This window comes from Myotis myotis, unplaced genomic scaffold, assembly GCF_014108235.1.
Source record: "Myotis myotis isolate mMyoMyo1 unplaced genomic scaffold, mMyoMyo1.p scaffold_m19_p_2, whole genome shotgun sequence".
NCBI classification, from domain to species: Eukaryota; Metazoa; Chordata; class Mammalia; order Chiroptera; family Vespertilionidae; genus Myotis; species Myotis myotis.
Window position 1 is genome coordinate 114,608,954 of NW_023416324.1, and position 19,238 is coordinate 114,628,191.

The 19,238-nt window shown below is 39.5% G+C and overlaps 1 pseudogene; it reads right to left on the bottom strand.

Moving 5' to 3' along the window:
• Positions 1-622: 622 nt before the first annotated feature.
• LOC118675994 lies at positions 623-10,547 on the bottom strand (annotated as a pseudogene).
• Positions 10,548-19,238: the final 8,691 nt, after the last annotated feature.

Sequence of the window (19,238 nt, forward strand, 5' to 3'; positions counted from 1 at the left end):
CTGCCCCCCACCCCCAGCATGCCTGGAGTGAAAACTTTCACAAAGAGTCACTTGGGCACAAAAGAAAAAATATATGCAAGCATGAAAATTTAAAATAACAAAACAATCTTTAGTTCTTTAGAAACAGAACCCTTTTTATAACATACTAGCGGCCCGATGCACCAAATTCATGCAAGAGTAGGCCTTCCTTCCCCTGGTTGCCAGCACCAGCTTCTCTCTGGCACCCAGGATCCAGGCTTCCCTCTGGCCCCGGCTTCGTCCAGAAGGACGTCCAGAATGACATTTGGTCTAATTAGCATATTATCCTTTTATTATTATAAAAGCTGTTTATATAGCTAACACATTTAAATGCTTTAGAAGGGCATTAGGTACCAAAGTAGAGAACTGTCCTGTAAAATCAGCAATAAAACATTATCCACTGACATCACTTCTAATCAATCTTTATTAGTGGTCTTACCTAGTACAAGAAAAAGTGTAGTTACAGACATAAAAATTGAAAGTAAATTAATAAAACCATCATGACTTGCCCTAACCAGTTTGGCTCAGTGGATAGAGCGTCGGCCTGCAGACTGAAGGGCCCCAGGTTCGAATCCAGTCAAGGGCATGTACCTTGGTTGTGTGCACATCCCCAGTAGGGGGTGTGCAGGAGGCAGCTGATCGATGTTTCTCTCTCATTGATGTTTCTAACTCTCTATCCCTCTTCCTTCCTCTCTGTAAAAAATCAATAAAATATATTTTAAAAAAACCATCATGACTTATGCATATAATCTTTTACAGACAAAAATTCAAAATTATTGCTAAAAAAGTATTAAACTAGAAAAGCTTAGCAAGGTATCAGGATATAAGGTTAATGTACAAGTCAGTTGCATTTGTACACACCAGTAATTACAAATGTGTGTGTGTGTGTGTGTGTGTGTGTGTGTGTGTGTGTGTGTGTGTATAAAATCAGTTTCTTTGGATTTGGAACTATCAACAGTTCTGTCTCTACTACCTGACCTCCTCCCACCCCAACTGCTAGACTTGGAAAGGTCTGGGCTCTGGCTGGGCTCTGGCTCTGGCTGCCCCACGCCCCCACCCTCTGCGGTGCCTTTTTCTTTCTCTACTTCCTGAACTGTGCCTTTCACGACTTGTGTTGTGTCTCTGTGAGATTTCTTACCCCTGTGACTACTTCTCCTTTTCCTCTCAGCTTCTCCATTCCTTCTGCAGAAACGGGCCAGACTGGAGCTTCCACTCCTGGGGCCTGTCACAGTCCCCTCCTCTTTAGTTCTTTTTCTTTTCTTTTTTAAATTCTTTATTGTTGAAAGTATTGCATAAGTCTCCTTTTTTACCCCCATTGACCTCTCCCTGGTCGCACCTACCTCCCAGCACGTGCCCTCAACCCCTACAGTCTGTGTCCATGGGTTATGCTTATATGCATGCATACAAGTTCTTCGGTTGATCTCTTACCTCCCTCCTCCTCCCACCCTCCCCTGCCTTCCCTCTGGGCTTTGACAGTCTATTCGTTGTTTCTATGTCTCTAGTTCTATTTTTTTCATCAGTTTACGTTGTTCATTATATTTCACAAATGAGTGAGATCATGTGATACTTATCCTCTCTGAGTTCTTACCAAAGGGAGAACCAAACCCACCGGGAGACAAGTCCCTATTAGCTTCCCAAAACTCATTGTTGGGATTTCTGAACACATGAAGAAAGTTGCAGTGTTCTCCTCTTGGGCATTGCTGTATTTCAAATAAACCACAAATTGCCCTTTCCACGGAGTCACGGGACAGAACCTGCACTGAAGCTACCGTCCTGCAAACCAAGGTCCTTTAAACAGAGAAAGGGTCACTCTGCTTTCTTCTTCCCATCGGTACTGCACACACACGCTGCCCCTCAGATGCAGTTCCATGCTGCAGTTGACCGGACCTGGGGGGAGGAGGAGAGACACACCCTCGAAGAAGTCCAGGCCCCGTGGGTGCCCTCCTCCTGCTGCCCTCCTGGCCACACACCAAACACTGTAAACATGCTTCTGATAAGAAGGGTGGGGCTCGGTGTTGAAACTGTTTCTCAGTGAACACCTCTACCTCCAAAACGGCAAGCTCCCGTTTGTTTGTTTGTTTGTTTGTAGAATGGACAGTTAGCTAGATCTTTCTTCATTATTCATCAGTCCTGTGTGGTTCTGAGTTTTGCCACATGGCACTATTTCCCAGCTCATTTTCAGCCACCCCAGCACCTTCTCACAGCCTCCACTTTCCCTCTCCTCCTGCAGCTTCTGCTCCTCCTCTTTCTCTTTTCTCTGCTGCTCGGCTCTCTTCAACTTTCTCTCCTGTTCTTGTTTTTTAGGTGCCTCTTCCTCCTCCTCCTCTATTCTGAATTCTTTTTGTGCCTTCTGCTCCCACAGCAACCACTCGTGTGTGTTTTTGTTGTTGTTGTTGTTTTTGCCTCTCTCCAACAGCTTCTCTTCTTGTTGTTCAATAAGAGATTCCTCCTTTTCCTCCCCCTTCTTCTGTCAGAGTCCAGAGTTTCTCCAACTACCGAGTTCCTGCCCACATTTCTTTAGGTTCTCCTTCCTCAGGGCCACCCTGTACTTTTTGCAGCTCATGTCCAGAAGCATCGCCACCAAGTTGCCAGCACCAGCGCCAATAACAAATGTTTTAAAGCATCACATATAATTGTCACCAGAAATTATCAACTACCTAGAACAAATAATGTGTAAGAATTCTACAGTTAAAATTATAAACTGAATAAGAGATACTGAAGACCTAAATAAAAAGGTATATCGTGTTCATAGAGAGACTCAATATCATAAAGATGTCACTAATGCCAAATTGGCCTATGAATTCAAGGAAATTAATAAAAAAGAAAACATCAAACAAGGGTTTCTCAGAGAACTTTGTATGATTAGTCTAAAAATTTATAAGGAAGAATAAAGCAACATGACATCTTGGAAGAAGAAAAGCAAGCTTACTTAACTAGTACAGAAACTATAATGAAGCTACCACAGTGAAGACAGGACAGTATTCACAAAATGAATGATGGAACAAAACAACAGGGGAAAAAGAGCATTTCACATAAAGTCTTATATATGACAGAGATGGCATGCCAGTTCAATGGGAGAGAGCATTTAACTTTTCAATAAGGTAAGATGAACAACAAAAACATCATATATACTAAACATTAAATTGGGTCCCTACCTCATACCAGATAGGAAAATTAAATGCAAATGAAATGAGGTCAAAATGTTGCAAACGTAACTTCAAAAACTCTTAATAGAAAATGTGTTATGGGCAGTTAGAGTCTAACTGTTAGACATGAGCATAGCAAGGACAACGGGCCAGTGTACAGAAACTCACCAGGGCAGAAAGTCCTGGATGCCTAACACGGGGCAAAACTGGGAAACAAGAACCTCACCCCCAAGGTAACCTACCCTCCCCTAGCATATCACTGGTCATGCGGTTTGGACTCTGGATCTTTCGTATCGCTGGTCATGAGGTTTAGACCCCTTTACCTTTTCCTCCCTAAAGATAACATCTAGGCCTCAGTTGTATTTCAGCTCCAGGCCCAAAATAGCAGCAAAACCAGACAAGTGACTCCATGGCTGCCTCAGGACCAGCTGCATTGAATAATGACCCTGTGAAAGAACATGCCTGGAAAGCCTAGGAATATTCTATTAAGACCCTCCCCTGAAAGCTCCCCTAAGAGTTCCACCTGCAAAAGAGAAATAAATACACTCAGGATGCAAGACCCAATGTGCGTGCTACCCAGTGCCATTTCCTTCCCCCTTCTCCCCTCTAAGGGAGCCCATGAGACTTGCAACCAGGGGAGCAATGGGCAGTGACAGCTAGTCCCAGACTAACCTCCTGAACCTGTCTCCAAGGTCCCCTTTTCTCTGACTTCTCAGTGAGCTAATTCAGCCCAGCCTAGGCTCTCCTGTTGCTTCTTCTATGCACCTTCCTTGTTTTGCTGTCCTAAGTTGTTTTTGCTGCCATAATCAACCTAATACCCCTTGGCTCGGTGCTGTGTAGCCCTTCCCTTTGGATATCCCCATCTCCTTTTCTTTAAATCAATTCAATTTTTCTTATTCACCATCTGAGATTGCTATTTAGCCTGCCCATGCACCACCGACTTTAACCTTTCAAGATGGATGAATATCTTTTAGATATCGAGGTGAGAAAAAAGTTCCTAAATTTAAAACAACTAAAATAAAAAACATATACCTTCAGCAATTCAGAGAGATGGAATGAAAAGGAAATTAAAGGGAGAATGAAAACAGGACTCAAGATGATTACAATCTCTTACGAAAACAAGAGGGGTGGGATAAAGGGGCTTACATACAGGTTACTTTCAAAGCTCTAGCTTTTGTTTTAAGTATGGATTTATATGGGCTTAGTATTGACAATAATTTCATAAATAAATGAAATATTTTCATGTACAGCTGATCATGAACCAATGTTTGTGATTAATTCAATTCTATGCACTTCAGAACAAACTTAAATGCACATTTACAAAAACCCTCCAAAAATATCTGACCACCTAAGGAGGTGGTAAATAGAAAACTGGCATTATAAAAATAATAATCTGGACAACCAAGCTAAGACGTTATCTCAGCATATAGGACAAAAAGAGAGAAAGAAATTATAAAATAAAATTTGAAGCAAGAGAGATAAATGATATCTAACATGCAAATAATGTAGTTACAGATGGAGAAAACAAGAAACAGAGTAGGAGCAATAATTTTAAAATACATTTTTCCTGCAAATAACACTATAATTTTCAGATCAAAAATCCTAGGCAGGACTGTTAAAAAGACACACACACACACACGAAACTTAAAAGGTAACATCAAATAGTATTATATTATACAGAAAAAAAATTAGTTAAAAGTAAAAGTAAATACCTAATCTTAAAAAAAACTAATTAACTACTAACATGTAATACAGGTATTTTTTCACGTAAGGTATACCTTAAGAAATGTAAAAGGGTATCACTTAGAATTATAATTCTACATTATCCCAATAAAATCAGGAATGTTATAAATAAAAAATATGCTAAAAAGTCTTATCTTATTGATGGTAGAGGAAAGGAAGAAAACCAATTATTGATTTTTGACATTCAGAAAAATACATGCTTAGTTGGTTTAAAATTAAAAGAGAAAGATTTTCAGATCATTATAGGATATACAGGCAAGAGTAGGAAAGGTGATACAATGAAGCTTGATCAATACACCAAAACTGAATGGGAAAAATATGGCTAATATATGGTAACTCAAATGACAATGAAATATTAAATTTATTAGTTATCACCATATATGTAAATGATAAACTTTTAGTAATGACCAGCAAGTAACAAACAAATTTGGATTAGATCCATTAAAAATACATAGAGAATTTGATGAAATTACATTAAAAGACATCAAAATCTCCCGGATTTAAGAAATAAAGGGGAAAAAAAGTAAATATTCAAATCACACCAGAAGTGTTCGTTAATATATATATACAACTCTATAACTTTCAAAGAATACACATCCTTTTCATATGCTCAGTAAAACCTCACATATACTTAGAGGAACATCTTAATAAATTTCTAAAACCATTACTAATCATGTTTTTTTAAACAATGCGTCAAAACTAAAAATCAGTAATTTTTAAAATGCAACATCTTGGAAAGTAAACAAAAAGCAATCTTTTAAGTAATGAAAAAAATAAGTAAGGTCAACACCAAACCTAAATCAGATGAAAATCCACAGCCCAAAATGCTTTTTGTTATTAAACATGATTACAAATTCACTAAATGTGAATTCAAGTATAAAATCTACAATAACCACCTGAATGAGTAGGAAGGTGAAATTATTAAAGACAAAAGAAAGGGATCTATCTACATATACATAGATTTAAGAGAAAAGATCAGACTAATATATATGGAAACCTAAATGAAATATAATCTGAATATATAAAACAGTCTTAAACTTGAATTGGAAGAAGTGGAAAATCTAAAAGACAATAAAAATTTGGAAAGCTTATCTAAAACTTTCTGTAACAAAATGGTCATCGTGATATTGTTATATTCATCAAAACTCATTTAATACCACCAATTTTGAAGGATTTAACCTAATCCTAAAATAAACAATTCCAAAAGCACAGAAAAAAAACAAAAAGCTTTCTTAATGATTTTATGATCTAACCTCCCATTAGGAGCCCATATGTACAAAAGCAAACTGTGTAACCAAGCTCATGTAAGCATACAGATACCAAATTCTAGATTAAAATTTAGTACAACAAATTTGGAGGTATCATGACTAAAGGAGATTTTATCAGAAAGCATAATGGCTAAGAGCAGGAGCTATTGAGTCTGCTGACCCTGAGTTTAAATACATAATCACAATGAAATGTTGCTCTAGTTCTTAATTTCTCTAATACTGTTGCCTCAATCACAACATGAAGGGAAAAAAAATAGTGCTCATCTAATAAGGTGGTTGGGAAGATTAAATATTACAAAACAAAGTTTAAAAAATTCTTAGCATAATTCCTTAGGCATATAGTACATAATACATCTATGTTATTTATTCCAACAGTCTTGACATATAAAATCAGTTGTTGAAGAAGAAAAAAAAGAAACTTAATAGAATCAACATCCTAAATCTGATTGCAATACATTTTAAAAACTTCGAACTGTAATTTCCATATCATCATAAAATACATAATAGAAACTAACATTAATCCTAGTAGCATTCTGTAATCTTAGCTAAAGCGGTAAAATAGTAACTGTCAACATAGAATACTGAAGAAAATCAATCAAATATTTATTAGAACTGATGAGAATTCATAAAGGAAGCTGGATACAATGTTAGTATACAAATCAAAATTAGGTGAGAAAGAAAAAGATAAGAAGGGAATAAGCAGCTGGATCCTTACCTCTCTACCCAAACCAAGTCTTACCCTAACAACAAGATAAGCAATTATTTAGTACTAAAGAATATTCATTTTATGTCATGTTTACCAGTACAGTGATTTATATAATGTTAACTGTACCTTGAAATGCTGTTTGCATTTTTGTAACTTTAGATGATACCTAAATGAGAAAATACTACATTATTTTATCTAAGAAATTTACCCTGAATCCAGTTTGTATTCTTTCTTAAATTTTGTTTTAAGTCTTAATTTGGTTAATCTGTGACATCCTTCCCACCCCGCCATAGTAATTAATTGAAAATTGATTGTTGATCCATAAAATTCCTTCTTCCTCCATTCTCTACTATTTATTCTTTAACCCTCCCTATTTGGAATAAATGCATGCTTATATCCACTAAACACTCAGATATAAAAAAGTTGTCTAATCATATTAACTTTGAGGCTTTAAAAGATGATTCAGAGGCATTTAATGATTTGCCCAAGGTCTTAGAAAGGTGATTTAGATCCTACCCACATCCTACTGTCTTTTCACTACACTGCCTATATTACAACAGAAAGTCTGGTTCGAACTTTCATTGTTTCTCAATAATGTTAAATCTTGAGGTTCAGTTAGGAAATTAAAATAACTACTGCACTTGCACCCCTTTTAGAAAACACTCACTCTTATTTCACCATCAAATATTTACTCAAACCTACTACATGCAAGGAACTGTTATAAACCCCACAGTGAAACCAACAGCCAATATGCATGCCCTTATGAACCTTACATTTTATTCAACTCAGATGGATACATTTAACGTAAATAATATTCAGCTCGCTTCACAACTTGATTTGGTTTCTAGGAAGAAGTCTTCTATTGCTGCCCTAAAGAATCCTTACTTGGACCTAAATCTATGTATCAAATTTTTAAGATCTAAGGATCCTACACTTAGAAAAATATCAAGTATAAAGGCTCAAGATACATGTTCAAGACCAAATGACAGAATTTAACTGTATCTAATCTGCCTCCAACTCCACTTCACCTGTATCATCTACAACTCAGAAAAGTAGCTCTCCGTAGCTGTATCCTATTTCCTAAATATCTGTCATGGACAAACTTCAGCATCAAGCAACACATCAGAGGAAAAGTCAGCTCCTTAAGTTATATTATACAGTGATAAGCTACTCTGTAGGTAAACAAAGAGCTATGAGAGTTTTGTGTTGTGCTGCTTTAAAAAATTTTTTTAAAAGATTATCACCAATTATTCTCTGGATGAAAAAAAAAAAAGAATACTGAAAATATTGGGAACTGTTCTAATCACCAGAGTACAGCTATTTTACATAAAACTAATGTTACACGAGTGCATACACACACAATTTTTTTGAGAGCAGAAAATTGACTAAAATTTTGGTTGTGCAATGTGCACTAAACCACTCTCATTTTAATGATCATTCATAAAATTTCAAAGAGAAAACAAAAAGTTTCACTTTTGTTTCTTCTAAAGTATGAAGTTCACTTCCTAGTTACTAGCTTGAAGCCCACTTCCTAGTTACTAGTTTAATGGATTTAAATCTATCAACTTATTTGAGGTAGGTGGGGTAAAGTATTCATACCCATATATTTTTAAAATAGCTCTAATATGTAATAGTATAGTAATAACGAAATTAAACGTTTTTTAAACAACATAAATACTATGGTGAAAGTATAAAATTATATTGCTTTAAAAAAATTCCCCAAAATCAATGAAATAATCTGACATACACTAAACATAGCATCATAATTGTAATACTTTAAATTAACTACTACTTTCTTTATGTAAGGAGGGGGTTCATTAAACTAGGAAATTGAACTTGATGGCCAAGATCACTTTCAGTATTTTGATTCTCAATCCTACAACTTTATGTATAAACCTCTGATCCAGACAGATCTGTATTATCTGATTCTATGTTAAAGTACTTAGGTGAAATCAATTTAACAAACTTTTTGCCATTGTTCAAATTTAAGAGATGTAAAAAATATTAGCTACATTTCCCACTTTGAAATAGGCTCTAATATTCAACATTGAAAAGAATTAACAAAGATGATACCAAACTTATTAAATGTTACTTCATATACATGACCTCGAAATCCTGTTGAAAGTATTAGCACTTTATCACATAAACATCAAAAACTAAAGTTTAAGATATTCAAAATAGAACCAAGGGGGAGATTAGAAGATAAACTGTTCTAAACTCGTATTATTAAATCTAGAATTATTTCACTGTAAATAAACAGCAGGGTGCAGTAACCTTCTACATTTACCAGTAACAGTCAACTATAACACACAAGAGTTACAAGGGAACTTTCCCAAAGGGCCTAAAATAACAATGCACTATCCTTGCTTTCCAAAATTCTTGAGCATCTTCAATTACCACAAGTACTATCATAAAAATCTAAAAATAATCTCAAAGCAAAAACTTAGCATACTGTGAATATATAAATAGACCATTTTAGGACAGCAGGCCTCATTCTATAACCAAGCACAGGTAGGATAACTATGCCAAAACTACGACAGGGTGGGGCATTCATTACTCTCCCAGATAAACCACACACATCTTTGGCAGCTGCTCACAGTAAAGCAAAGTTATCCCCATAATTCCAACAGACTAAAGCAATGCTTTTCTTTTACCCAAAATGCTTCTCACACAAATGACCCCCCCCCCTAAAAATAATAAAATAAAATAATGCATAGCCATCTACTCTTCAGGATATAGTTCGAGCATGATAGTGCACTTGAGGTTCTGAAAGCAAAATCTAGAATAAAAAGAGCGTCTCTCACTACTGACTATGAAAGAGCTGGCGCTTCACAAACATAGATTTATTTTTTTTATTTTCCTTAGGTGACCATTTGAATGTGTGACTGAGGCCAGGGTAAAGGGTGAACCATGGAACAAGGTCAAACTTAGGGGACAAAAGATTCCTGAAATAAACATGGCCAGAAAGGTTTCCTTTCTTAAAGGACAGTTCCTCAGAAAAGGGGACAAAAGAAGAAAAAAGAAAACGAAAAAAGAAAGAAACTGGAAGAGGAAAGGGAAACAACCAAACCCTCGACTAGTACAGAGAGTCCACCTGGTAAACGCACCTGCCCCGCAGGGCAGGCAGGGCAGTCCTGGCGGAGACCCTTTCGCACAGCAGCAGGCCTGGAATGTTCCTACCTCCGAAACGCCCGCTGTGCTCGGCAGGAATGACGACTGATGGTTTTTAAAGGAGGATAAGCTTAATCAAGAAGCCACACAGTGGAGTGTAGGAATGCGAGGGTCGCTCTCAATGAATACCCCGCACCGTGTTACAGGAAAACAATCGGCAAGAAGGAAGTGGACTGCGACCCGCCAACTACACCCCAGCAGCCGGCACCGGGCGCGACGCCCCAGAGGCCACGGGCAGGGGCAGTGGGTGGCGGAGGGGGAGCCCGGGGCAGCGAGGCCGAGTGGTAGCGAGGGAGGGGGGCGGAGGGGGCAGGGCGGGGGCCGGGGGCGGGCAGCACGTCGGAAGGAGGCGCGGGCTCGCTCACCTTCTGCGCCGCGCTCTGCTGCAGCACGTTCTGCTCCACGGTCATGGCCCCCGCGGCGCCGGCGGCGACCCGGGCGGCGGCGTCCGGCTCCTCGCACCTCCGCCGGCCCCGGCTGCCACGCTCCGCCGAGCTCCAGGGAAGGGCGCGGACGGCCGGGGACTGCGCCCCCGCCAGCCAGGCGCGAAGGCGATGGCGGCTGGGGTGCGCGGGCACCGCGGGCTGGCGGCGAAGCGCGGACTGCGAGGGCCACGGAGGCGTCTTCACGGCGGGCCGGCCAGCGCGGCCCGGGCCATGAGCGGCGGGCGCGGGCGGGAGGGCGCAGCGAGCCGGGCCGCGTCACGCGCGCGCTCCTTCGCTGGCGCTCTCGGGCCACCGCGGGGAAGGCAGAGGGACCAGAGGGAGCGGCCGGCCGGAATGGCGCTGTCCTCCGCCCGCTCGCGTCCTCCTCCCCTCCCCGCCCCCAACTACCGGCACCGCCCCTGCCCGGCGGCTCCGCCCCCACCGAGCCCCGCCCGCCCGCCCGCCGCCTAACCCTACATTGTGACCCGCGGGGCGGCGGGGCGAGGCGGGGCCGCCCGGAGTCCCGCCCCCGGGCCCCCGCTCCGGCCGCCCGGCGCGGCCCCGCGCTCCTGGAAGGGAGGGCGCGCCCCTCTGGCCGGGACTGGGAGCCTGCTCTGCCGCAGGTTGCGCGACGCCGCGCTCGGCTGCGCGAAATTCCAAGCCGAGGCTGGAGGGCTGCGTTCCTGTGGGGCCCAGGACTTTCGGATCGCCTGCTCTCAGAACTCCTACAAGACAAAACATTTCCCTCTAGGCCCCGTAATACTGTCCCAAAACCATTTTGAGTCCTGAACCCCTTCTCTTTTCTAAGTCTCCGTCCTCTGCCTTCGCCTTCTAGGAATTTCCCAAGCAAACAACTCGCCCGAAGGGAAAAGTCAAGAATGAATTAACCGAACGGTGGACAGAAGACCTTCTGCTAGAATGTCCTTTTTTTCTTTACTAATCATTACATAAATTAATATTGACATTCTCCGTCTACTTCATTCATTCAAACATGTGCCGGTCACTGCTAAGCTCTGGAGAAATACGGTTTATTTCCCGGAGATTTTATATAAATGAATTATGGTTTATACAACAGACAACATTACAAAAGCATCACTGTCTAAAATGCTACATTGTTCTAATCCCAATTGCCAAGCTATCAATTAACCACTCTGCATGGAGGGTGTCCCAAAAAAATCTACACACATTTTTTTCTGATAGTTCAACTGATGTTTCTTTCTTTTCAGTTTTAACCTTTTGGAAGTAATAATTATTCAAAGTGTATATGTATTTTGGGAGGATACCCTGTATATAATTTTAAGGAAAACCTAACATGGAGAAAGCAATCTCTATCCTTAACCTATCTTAGCTTTTGTTTTAGGAGCTAACCTGGGAGGGGTGGAATAATTAGTGCATATTATCACAAATTCACACATATGCAAATCCAGGTATAATTTTTAATCTGCTGAGAAAAAAAGCAAACTTGATAAATGATCATTGAAATATTATTTGGTTTTATTTAATAATCATATGTCAAGTAATACTTAGGGCTTTGTAACAAATCTGTGCATGTTACAACCATTTTTGCACCTTAGATTATCTTCAGCCACCTTTTGAGATCTTCTCTTTGATTCTTCATATTTTTAATCATTTGATTTTGACAAATTACAAATTTTATTTTATTGATATTTTATGTCTTTACCAGAAGAATTCCAAAATATGTGAGATGGTTGGAAACCCAGTATTTTAGGAATAATGCAACAGTTCTGATAGAATGCACAGAGAGTGACTCATCCAGGAAAGCATACTAGAATCCATTTTTCCTCATTTATAGAGCACAGTTCTTTTCAACATATCAACTTCATGTTTCTCTGCATTCTAGATTTAAAAAGAAAATCTATCAAGTTCATAATATTTGAGTTTAAGAAAGTTAAATCTAGCACTGGCTGGTTATGCTCGATGGTTAGAGCATCGGCCCGCAAGGAAGGGCCACAAGTTTGATTCCTAGTCAAGGTAGGTGCCTAGGTTGCAGACTCCATCCAGGGCACAAGTGGGAGGCAACCTATCCATCTCTCTCTCTCTCTCTTTCTTTCCTCCTTCCCCCTTTCCATTCTCTCTAAAAATCAATGGAAAAAATAACCTCTGGTGAAGATTACCCTGCCGGAGACCAATTTCAGCATGTCATAATTTCAAGAGTTTCATCAAAAGGTTGATGAGACTTGGGGACTCAACAGGGTTGAGTCACACATGTAGTCACCTGTTGGGAATGGCTGAAGGCATTTCCCCACACCTGAATAGGAAACTGATTGTGGCTGCCAGACAGCTAAAAGGCATCTTAATTTACATGTTATTGCCTCCTACTGGCCAAACACCTGAACAGCCGTAGGCTAATTCCCCCATTCTGACAATGCTCGTGTATACCCTTCGAAGTGTATATCTCTGCCTCACCTCAGGACAAATTGTGTTAATAAAAAGCATGGGGTCCTGGGGACAAAGAGAACCTAAGACCTTAGACTTAAGATCTTGGATCTTAGTTCCTTTAGCTAAGCTCCTCTGATCCCCAAATGCCTTTCAAAATTATATCTCATTTCTGGACTCTTTGTTAGTCTCTGGATTCCTATTTAACATCTATGCACAGCCTTCTCCCGATTCCTGAACCCTTCTTGATGCTGGGACAAGAACCCCAGCATTACCCCTCCCCCAAAAGAGGAAGAATAAAGTTAAATCAAACATAAAAATCTAGTACTGTGGTTTAAAAAAAAACATTGCCAGATACTAAAGATTAGTTTCAAGAATTTGCCAATGTGTTCCTCTGTGTAAAATTTTTTTAGTTCCACCAAAAAATTATCTTCTGGTGCTTACTAAATAATTATCAAATAAAGGTCTTTAAGGGTCTTTATAAGGTAGTTATACTTTTCCACTTTGGTCATTCATTCCCAGCTTACATCTGATGGTTTCCTACTTAATTTTTTTAACCATAATTGTTATTTTGGCGAACTTTGAGAAGACAATTTCTAGTTTCCTTATAGGTATTCTCTTTAAAAAGAATACAACTGCCAAAGCCGGTTTGGCTCAGCGGATAGACTGTCGGCCTGCGGACTGAAAGGTCCCAGGTTCGATTCTGGTCAAGGGCATGTACCTGGGTTGCAGGCACTTCCCCAGTAGGGGATGTGCAGGAGGCAGCTGATCGATGTTTCTAACTCTCTATCTCTCTCCCTTCCTCTCTGTAAAAAATCAATAAAATATATTTTTTTAAAAATGAATACAACTAAAATGAATAGAAAAAGGAAATTTGAGAATTTAAGAAATTTATACATAAAACCCATTGTCAGGTATTCTAATTCATTTAAAAATTTTGTCACAATGTCAGTTTTGCTATTCATGAATCAGCCTTTATATGATAGTTGTTGGAATAATATAGCCTAGGAATACTATTTAATAATTCCTAAACTACTGCTTTCCTCTGAATTGTTGATATTCAGAAAAACATATAAAGTGATAGATTTCAAATAAAATTTTAAATTTAGTTTTTAGTACCAAGGCTATTTTTTTATTTGGGGTCAAAATTATGTTTCTTATAATATTCAGTATTATGTCTTGTATATTTTAACTATTCATTTCCCTTGGTTTGAGAATCCATTTCTGGACCAAGAATCGAATACGTTGCTAAAGCACATTTGTAAGATATGAATAAGAGAGAAAGATTCAATTCATAGGATAGATTTGAACAATTTCTGCAACAAAAGGGTGGTTCTTCTACTTTAAGGAGGATAAGAATTACAGTATTTTTCTTCCTTAGATGTATTGACATTCTGGAATAATTTTTTCCCACCAATAAGGAAACCATAAGGAATTATTCAAAGAGGAACTCTCTATGATATCACAATGGCACCATTTAGTGATAGGTGTTCATAGATTAGAACTTGTAAGAGTACTATTTGCCTTATACATGCAAAATAAAATGCTTATTATATTCAATGGGAAGCCATGAAGGAGAGAAAACAAGTTTATTTATGCTTTTGCATTGCATGTCTTATTCCAAATGGACAGCTTTGTGGTTCTGGCAGCCATATCTACATATACTAGTATATATATGAAACCCTAAATTGCAAATAGACCGAATGGCAGAACAAGCAAACAACAGGTTGCTATGATGTGCACTGACCACCAGGGGCGTGTGTGGAACATGGCGGGCGTTGGCTGTGGTGGGATGGTGGAGCAGGTGAGCGGGAGCACCAGACCAAGGCGGGCCGCTGGTTACTGTCATTGGGCAAGTCTCTGGTGGTTACTGAAAATTCTTTGCTCCTGCGCGCCATGGTCCCACCCGGCACTCACACCTATTGCCAGCACCAGTCCTGCTCGCACCTGCTGCTGGCACCCGGCGCCTGTCCAAATCACTTGGTGCTGTCAGTGGGTGCAAGTGGCAGTTGCCACCCCGGTCACCCCTGAGGGCTTCTCCACCTCTCCCTGCTCCTGAGGGGCGATTGTGGCAGCAGCCACTGCTCACACCCACTGACTGCACTGGCCCCAACTGCTCCACGCCGTTAGCCGGTGCAAGTGGGGCTGGCCATCAGCCTGTGGAAGTGGCAGGAGCAGGGCTGCTGGCAGACAGGGGACTGACCGGGGCCACAGCGGAAGGGGCAGGCGGGGGCGTGGAGGATGGGCCGAGACCTGCCCCTGTGCCCACTGCAGCCTTGCAGCCCACAGTTCCTTTTAAGATGCACAAATTCATGCACTGGGCCCCTAGTTGTCTTATATTGTTTTATATGACACAGCATACCATTATTAGTATCTCCAGCAGTTAATGGTATACATTGAGAGTCTCCAGATATCGCTTCTTTGTTGACAGGGACAGCCATAACAAAATGTCACAAACTGGGTGGTTTAAACAACAGAAATTTGTTTCTTCACAGTTCTGGAGGCTGGAAGTCAAAGATCAAGGTGCCAGCAGCGTTGGTTTCTCCTGCAGCCTCTCTCCTCAGCTTGGAGGTGCCACACTATTGCTGCCTCTTCATTTGTGGTAGAGACCCTGGGTGCTCCTTTGTTTTTATAAGGTCACCAGTCATATTGGATTAGATTAGAGCCTCACTCTAACAGCCTCGTTTTAATTTAATCACATCATTAAAGGCTTTATCTTCAAATACAGCTATATTCTGAGATGCTAGGGGTTGGGACTTTAACATGTGAATTTTAGGGGAACATAATTAAGCTCATAACAGTCATATTTAATGTACTTAACCCTACACTTTATTCTTTTGTGTCACCAAATATCCTTTTTCCTACTCCATCTCACAAACTCTAAGATTGGTAAGATATGCATTGACACTTTAAAAAACAGTACTTCTGAGTTTTCTGCCAATTTTGATACTTCTAGTTGCAATAGTTTTGGGAGAAAGAGGTTCTGTGCATCAAAATAGGAATCTAGTCCAATGTGAACTATTTTTTGCAAAGTCTACTTTAAAAGTAATGTCTACTTGGATAGAAAGCTATACTTTATTAACTGAGAGCCAGCACAAAAGTGGAGATTTCTTGCATGAATCACTTGCTTCCCTCACCCTGAACATGCTCAAAAGCATACTCTGAAAATGAAAATGGCTTCGAGCCCCAGACCCTTTCTCATTTCTTTCCTTTCTTTCTCTTCTGTAGTGATAGACATACATTTTCCTAAAATTATTCTATGGCATATATGGACAGAGAAAACTACATAAACTAATGTCACTTCTCAAGACCTCTGTCTCTCGTATTCAGAGCACATCACTGCTACACACATATAAATTCCAAAGAACAGCCCAGGACTGCTAATTCTATGATCCTAGCAACTCACTTAAGCCTTTTGCACAATCCTTGCCTATTTTCTATTAGGTACAGTCCTTGCACTTCAATTGCTTTGCTCTGAATCACAGAAAAGACTAACCCTGGATATTCCATGCTCTCAGATCAGCTGGCTTTAGAATGGATTTGGCCAATGAGAGACATAGGTGTGGTATCTGCAGTAGGGGTGGGGAAAAGGGGAGGTACAGGAAAGGGAGAAACCAGACTATTTCTCTTTCTTCTTCTCCTTTTCCCCTTTGGGTGGCACCTCCTAGGGCTATATTTCTTTGGGGTTCTACCTGTCACCAGACTGGCATACCTTGGTTCAAATTTCTGCTCAAAATCTTGCTTCCTTTCATCATCCCTTGAAATTAAGATTTATGAGTTCTTGCTGTTGCTGAGTTTACTGTCCTTGTTTGGCTTCTCAGCTCTTTCGTTACCTGCATAACCAATTCTTTGGGTTAAGTATCCCTTGATTTAAATATTTTGAGAGTATTCTGTTTTGCTGACATGACCTTTACTGAAAGATGTTCTCTGGGTCAGTTCTGTCATCTTTTAATATGAGCATTATAATATAGGGTTACTTAAATTATTAAGTACATATAAAGTATTAGGAATACTATAAGATAAAAAGTAAGTACATAATACATATGAGAAGTTCTTGCTATTACTATTAGTAGGCCTTCCTTGTGACCTATAAATTGAGAAGTTAAAACCAGTATAGATGAGAACCAAGAAGAATTAGTCAGCTGGGACTGAATATTCTAAATCTCAGAAAACAAGATAAGAAGCAGAGTTAAGTAGTAAGTTTACAAAATCTGACAGTCTAAGAAGGGAGTGTTCCACTGACATTTCTGTAATAGTTTCATTTATCAAATCATGTACAAAAGAACTTGTTTAGTTATTCCTAGGCAGCTACTTTACCACTAGTTTTAGACTCTTCTGATTATTTGTGGGTTTTCTTGGATAGTAGAAAAGATACAATGTTCAGATGCAAATATATTTAATTTTTATATTTAATTTTTAAAAATACATACTAGAGATATGGCAAATCTTTTACTTTGGGAAAAGATGATGCACTAGCAAGTAGGAACAAAACGAAAAGAGAAAATATTAAGAGTCATTGAAATAAATTTATAAACAAAAATGAAAACAAAATTTAAAAATCTTTACTTTCTAGGCTTCCAGAAAACGTTTTTATTATATTTTGTATGTTTAATATCTATATTTATAAAAGACTAATATGTAATGTGTTCCCTCGGGAGTTCGACCAGGAGACATGGAGTTCAATTGCTTACTATGAGGTGTGCTGACCACCAGGGGGCGGCGCGGAAAAAAAGAAGGCCCCAGCCAGCAGCCGGCAGCGAGGGAAGGAAGGCCCCTGGCCGGCAGCTGGAAGTTCCTGATCGTCCCTGATTGCCGGCCAGGCCTAGGGACCTTACCCATGCATGAATTTCATGCACTGGTCCACTAGTTGTCTATAAAATGAGGTTTGTCTTAGCATATTAATTTGTCCTGTTTTTCATCAAGAACAACACAATTTTTCAATGTGAAGATTAGTTGAATGGTTCTTTTCAAATCTCACATAGCCTTCAATTTGGTATCATATTATGAACACCCATAACTGTATGAGAATATTGACTGGGAATGAATCTTGTATAAATGACAGTAGGATAGCATATTTTAAAGTGAGATCCTTTTGATTTAGATTTCAGAACCTTCCCTCTATGACTGGTCTTACAGGCATGTGAGTTGGGATGGCTATTCTAGGCCTTCATTTTAAGGGGAGTATAGAAAACAGTCTATGATACATTAGTGCCAGCTACTATTTTATTGTATAGTTACTATGTGCCAAGACCTGCACTAAGCATTTTAGACTTCAAGCTTTTAGTTTTTCTAACAACTCCATGAAGTTGGTATTATTACACTATTTTCACAGAGGAAGAAGGGCTTACTGTTTAGGTAAATTGCCTGAGGACACACAATTAAACACTAAATCAGTTTCAATCCCAGTAGGAGGTTTGCTCAACTTCGCAGCTTCTGCATTGAAACCCCCACACTGTAGAGCAGCCATTTCTAAGTGTGGTGGGTAGATCCCTGGAGATCCTCAAAAACCCTTTCAGAGGGTCAGTAAGATGCCCCCTTTACCAACCACGTACATATCTGTGTGAGACCAGATTGTCCTCATATACTTCATCCCAAATAATATATGGTAGCAGATATAATGCAGAAGCAGATTAGAGAATTCTATTGTCTTCTGTTAAATCAGACAGAGATCTTCAATATGTCAAACAAAGTCAGTCTTCTCTCTAATTTTTTTAATTTGGAAAATATGGTTATTTTCCATAAAGGTAATATTTACATTAAAATGTAACAGGTTTCTTGTTTTAAAATAATTTAATAAATATTTTTGAAATTTCTCAGTTTGAACTTCTAATGAAATAAAGAGTGATAGATATAATCTACAGGTATAATTGGGGTCCTCAATAATTTTTGAGTGTAGATCAGTCCTAGGATGAAAAACGTTGAGGCCACTGCTGTAGACATCGATTGTTACCAGGCTTTTTGTGAAATCTAGAAGTAAAATTAATCTGACAGCTCTTTATGTCTCTCAAGTATCATGTATCACAATTGAGATCCTCAAGAAATTGAGGTAGAAATAAATAGAATCAAAATTTCTTTCTAATCCAAGTACCATTCAAAAGCTAGTTTAGTTCTCCCCTGGCCAGTGTTCACAGTGTTAGAGCTTCAGCTGGGCGCTGAAGAGTTATGGGTTTGATTCTTGGTCAAGGACATGTACTTAGGTTGCAGGTTTGATCCTAGGCCTGGTCAGGGCATGTATGTGAGGCAACCAATCGATGTGAGAATCATATAAATGTTTCTCTTTCTCTCTCTTTCTCTTTCTCTCATCTCCCTCCTTTCCACTCTCTTTAAAAATCAATGGAAAAATATCCTTGAGGGAGGATTAACA